The sequence below is a fragment of the Elephantulus edwardii genome, unplaced genomic scaffold (assembly GCF_000299155.1).
Source record: "Elephantulus edwardii isolate Elephantulus edwardi_28Jun2011 unplaced genomic scaffold, EleEdw1.0 scaffold00056, whole genome shotgun sequence".
NCBI lineage: Eukaryota > Metazoa > Chordata > Mammalia > Macroscelidea > Macroscelididae > Elephantulus > Elephantulus edwardii.
In genome coordinates this window covers 6,481,607-6,486,834 of record NW_006399806.1, presented here as the reverse complement: position 1 = coordinate 6,486,834, position 5,228 = coordinate 6,481,607, and the positions used below count along the sequence as shown (strand labels likewise).

Below are 5,228 nucleotides of genomic sequence, written 5' to 3'. Positions count from 1 at the left end.
GAGTGGATTGAAGGTGACATTAGATATTCTCAACAGTCCCTATGCAGCTATTCTGCTACCCTGGGACAGCTTCTAACACTACCTAGAAAGAGCCCTGGTGGCTCAGTAGCTAAACATTTGGCTTCTAACTGAAAGGTTAGTTGTTTGAACACATCCAGCAACTCTGCAGGAAAAAAAACTGGCCATCTGCTTCCATGAATATTAAAAGTTGGGGCAACTCTATGTGAAATAGTTTGACATTGATGCATTGGATCACTATGAGTCCAGAGCAATTCAATGGCGCCTAATAATGTTCATGAACATTCATTCATTCACTACTCAAATATTTAATGAATGCCTACAATATGTCTTGTTTAGGTACTGAGGATACAAGAATAAACATCTTAGACAAAAAATAAAAATAGAAGCAATAGCCTTGTCCTCATGGAATTTACATTTTTGTGGAGAAATGTAGGGAACTAAAAAAATTTAAAGTGTTATTAGGTGCCATCAAATTGACTATGACTCATAGTCACTATGAAAAAGAAATCTGAAACTTGTCCAATCCTGAGCCATCCTCACAATTTCTGATATGTTTAAGCTTATTGTTACAGTCACTATGTCAGTCCTCTACACGTCTTCCTCTCTTCCTTTGACCCCTTACCTTTCCCAGCGTGGTGTCCTTTTCAAGGACTGATCGCTCCTGACAATATGCCCAAAATATATGAAACGAAGCTTCACCATACTTACCTCTTCAGATAACTTTATGGAGAATACAGCATGGAAGGGAGATGGTCATTTCTAGGATGATTAATGGATACAAAATCCCTCACTGAGCATTGAAGCATGACCTGGAAGAAATTAAAGAGTTATAAATTATTCTTTTTCCAATTTTAATTTTCCAGTGCACCTACACTTCGTCTTTTTAAAACTAAATTCCTCATTCTTGCTATCAGCCATGAGAACCAGTGAACCATATATTTTCTGTTACGAGTTAGACAGTAAAAAAGGAAAGATACATTCGGAATTTCTGAAATCAAAAGAAATAATGAAGAAATCCAAGCCCCCAGTTGCAATACTGAATGATTCTATGGGGAAATTTTTCAATGAGTCAGAAAGCATCGATAAAAGATGGAGGACTATATCAATAGAAGAGGGAAGAATCATGGTACAAAAAAACCCAAAAACACAACAACAACCCAAACTGATTGATGGAAGTACCATAGGATCTAGAACCAATGGTTCTGAAGAAAGAAGTTCAAGCCACACTGTAAGCATTGGAAAAGAAAAATAAGGGCCTAGGAATTGATGGCATACCTATTGCACTGTTTCAGCAAATAGATACAGAACCTATTCCTAGATTTTTTAAGGAATCTTTTAGCATCACTTTTAATATTAATGTCTAAAATTCTAAAGAGTTGGTTAGCATAGCTGGTGGTAGGCTAGTGTGAAAAGGTCATGTGAAAATTTGAGGAGTGTTTTGAAATAAAGGAAATGGCATGAAGTAGAGACATAAGGAAAAAATTCAGGCTGAGAGTTTGTCAGGAAATTGACTAAATGGAAAGAGAACATGAGTCACATACACAGGAAAACTAGCAGATACATTACCATCACAGCCAGAAAAGGGGACAATTAGTCAATAAGAGACCGGGTTGTGCACAATCTTTAAGGGCAATATTGGAGATCCCAAAACTAGTCATTGGGGCAAAATCTCAATCCAACAAGTTGAAGTTTCTCATTTGTACAGACAAAACAACTCTATGAGCTCTTTATCAATCCATTAATATGTTGCTTGATATGATAGGAAAATAGCTATCAAGATTTTTTTGCAAAAGAAAAATACGGACCAACAGGTTGCTCTGGAATGATATTCAAAATACCCTCTGAGTCAAAATCTTTAGAGATATAAGTATTATGCTTTCTCAGTTCTGTTACTGAGTTGCTGCCTTGGCCAGAGTCAGGAGAAGCCTCTGCCAGAGCGTGTCCAGCTCAGTTAGCTGGCCTAGCCAGCCCGGGTTGGGCCCAATTTCAGCCCGGCTAGGCACACAAGCAGCAATCACAATGGAAGTGTTGAAACTGATTGAACAGCCTGTCAAGGTGACCGAGTGGCAGCAGACATACAGCTATGACACTGACATCCAATCAGGTGCCAACACCTGTCAGTGTCCTCTGTCAGTAGCAAGGGCATCATGGAGATGCCTGTGGGGACTAGTACACGCTCAAGAAGACCACCGCCTACACCGAGGTGCCCAGAATCAAGGTGACCTGGAATGCCAGATATTCACAACGACCAGACCCAAGCGGGTGCAGGAGGCCATGTGTCCTGGTGTGAGTGATGAGGACAGCTCCTTCCTGCTAATCACCCAGGTGGAGGGGCAGACCATCAACATCAACCTGCAGCAGCTGGCCGAGCCATCCCAGCTTCTGAAGTCAGCCATTGTGCACCTCATCAACTACCGGGAAGATGCCTAGCTGGTCACGCAGGCCCTGCCTGAGCTAACCAAACGGCTTAACCATGAGGGCCCAGTGGTAGTGACCAGGGCGGCCATGATTTTGAACCAGTTCACCCCAGCTGGTGGCGGCCATGGTCCACATCATGCAGAAAACCAGTGACCTAGACATGGCCCGCTGCACCACCAGCATCCTGCACAACCTGCCCCACCACCACGAGGGACTGCTAGGAATCTTCAAGTCAGACGGCATCCCTGCCCTGGTCCACATGCTCACCTCCCCCGTGGAGTCAGTCCTCTTCCTTGCCATCACCACCCTGCACAACCTATGGCTCTACCAGGAGGGTGCTAAAATAGCAAGTGCACCTGGCAGACAGGTTGCAGAAGATGGTACACCTGCTCCGCAAGAACAACCCCAAGTTCCTGACCATCACCACTGACTGCCTGCCCCTGCTGGTGCAGATGATGAAGACTATAGTCATGAGAAGCTGTTCTGGACCACCAGCTGCGTGCTCAAGGTGCTGTCTGTGTGTCTCAGCAATAAGCTCACCATTGTGGAGGCTCGTGGGATGCAGGTCCTTGGCAAGCACCTGAGTAGCAACAGCCCCTGCCTCGTACAGAACCGCCTCTGGACCCTGTGTAACCTCTCGGATGTGGCCATCAAGCAGGAGGGGCTGGAGAGTGTCCTGAAGATTCTGGTGAACCAGCTGAGTGTGGACGACATCAATGTCCTCACCTGTGCCACAGGCTAGCTCTCCAACCTGACCTGCAGCAACAGTAAGAACAAGACGCTGGTGACGAAGAACAGCAGAGTGAAGGTGCTCATCCATGCCATTCTGCACACTGGCTACAAGGATGACATCATGGAGTGGGCCACCTGTGCCCTGTGCCACCTCACCAGCCTCCACGGTAAGGCTGAGACGGCCCAGAACTCCATGCACTTCAACTGTGGTGTCCTAGCCATCGTCAAACTGTCCAACCAATGGCCACTGGTCAAGACAACCATTGTCTTGATCAGGAATCTCGCCCTGTGCTCAACCAACCGTGCCCCACTGCAGGAGGCAGCGGTCATCCCCCACTTCATTCCAGCTGCTGGTCAAGGCCCACCAGGATACCCAGCACCATGTGGCTGCAGACACACAGCAGCCCTACACGGACTGTGTGAGAATGGAGGAGATTGTGGAGGGCTGCACTGGGGCCCTGCGCATCCTCGCCCGTGACACCATAAACCACATGGAGATCTTCCGACTCAACGCCCTCCCCCTGTTTGTGCAGCTCCTGTACTCATCCATGGAGAACACTCAGCGTATGGCTGCAGGGGTGCTGTGCGAGCCGGCCCAAGACAAGGAGGCAGCCGATGCCATAAATGTTGATGGGGCTCCTGAACCTCTCATGGACCAGCTGCACGCCCGAAAGGAGGGCACAGCCACCTACGCAGCTGCTGTCCTGTTCCGCATCACCGAGGACAAAAACCCAGATTACCACAAGCACGTTCTGTGAAGCTCACCAATTGTCTCTTCAAGCATGACCCAGCTGCCTGGGAGGATGCCCAGAGCATGATCCCCATCAACGAACCGTATGCGGGTGATATGAATGCCACCTACCACCTCATGTACTGAGCAATGTGACCCTGGATCCCCTGGAGATGCACATGGACATGGACGGGGACAATCCCCACTGACACCTACCGGGACGGCCTCAGGCCCTACTACCCTACCACAGACCACATGCTGGCCTAGCCACCTTCACCCCAGTGCAGTTCCTCATCTGAGCGCCTCAGGTGCAGTTGTCTGGGCCAGACAGGACCGCGCCTGAGCGGAGGGAGCTATGAGTCTTCTCGACGACTCGGTGCCCTCTGAAGCGCTTCTCTGCAGGGTCTTTCTTGGGATGGTGATCTGCTCCTACTTTTTTGTCCTGAGCTGTGGACCAGGGGCCTGGAAGCCCTCCCTCCCTGTGGCCCTGGTCACTGAACCTTTACAAGTCACGCACTAGTCTTCACCCAGCAGGCCCCTGGCCTTCCTGCCTCAGCCTTTGGGCCCCCCAAAGGTCGTGGGCTCCTTTTCTGATCTAATCTTATTGGACTCTACCTGACCAACCTCCCTGAGTCTCCATCCAGGTCATGGGTTCAAGGCCTGAACCCCAAAATTCAAAGCGTCTTTTGAAAAATTCAGGGACTGTAGAGAGGAGATATCAATTCCTCATGGCTGGAACATTGCCTGCTTCTCTCTCCAGGCACTGAATTGGCTTCTAAATAGGCACTAAATTGGGTTTGGCATCCTGCTGGGGAGCTCTGGGGAACAGCTTCCTCACACACACCCCACACGACTGACCTGGCTAACCCCAGAAGTGCTCTTGGCTGAACACTCTAGTGTACGACGTGGTGAGGGTCTTTTTTCTTCCCCTTCCTGTTCCACCACCTCTTGCACATGGAAAGGAGGGCTGGGGAGGTCCCACTGAAGAGTTTTATTATTATCGCTTTGTTTTTGGTTATTAGTTTTTTGTATAAACCAAAGAAAGGAAAATAAAAATAACACATAGATATAAAAAAAAAGAATAACACTTTCACACTTTCTCATACAATGCTTGTGAGTGTGTGTGTGTGTGTGTGTGTGTGTGTGTGTGTGTGTGTTTAAGAGAAAGAGAAAGACCAAAATTTACCATAAATTTAATGCTTAATTGTTGAGGTTTTTGTGTTGGCAATTTGGCTTTGTTTTCATAGAGGGACGCCTACCATATTTTCTTAATTTATACCCAGAATGAAAAATCATCTAGACCAACTTTTCAAATATTCTTTCCCAT

General features: G+C 47.4%; 1 pseudogene; it reads left to right on the top strand.

The window, feature by feature from the left end:
- The first annotated feature begins 2,040 nt into the window (after window positions 1-2,040).
- On the top strand, window positions 2,041-4,168 carry LOC102867827 (annotated as a pseudogene).
- The last annotated feature ends 1,060 nt before the right edge of the window (window positions 4,169-5,228 follow it).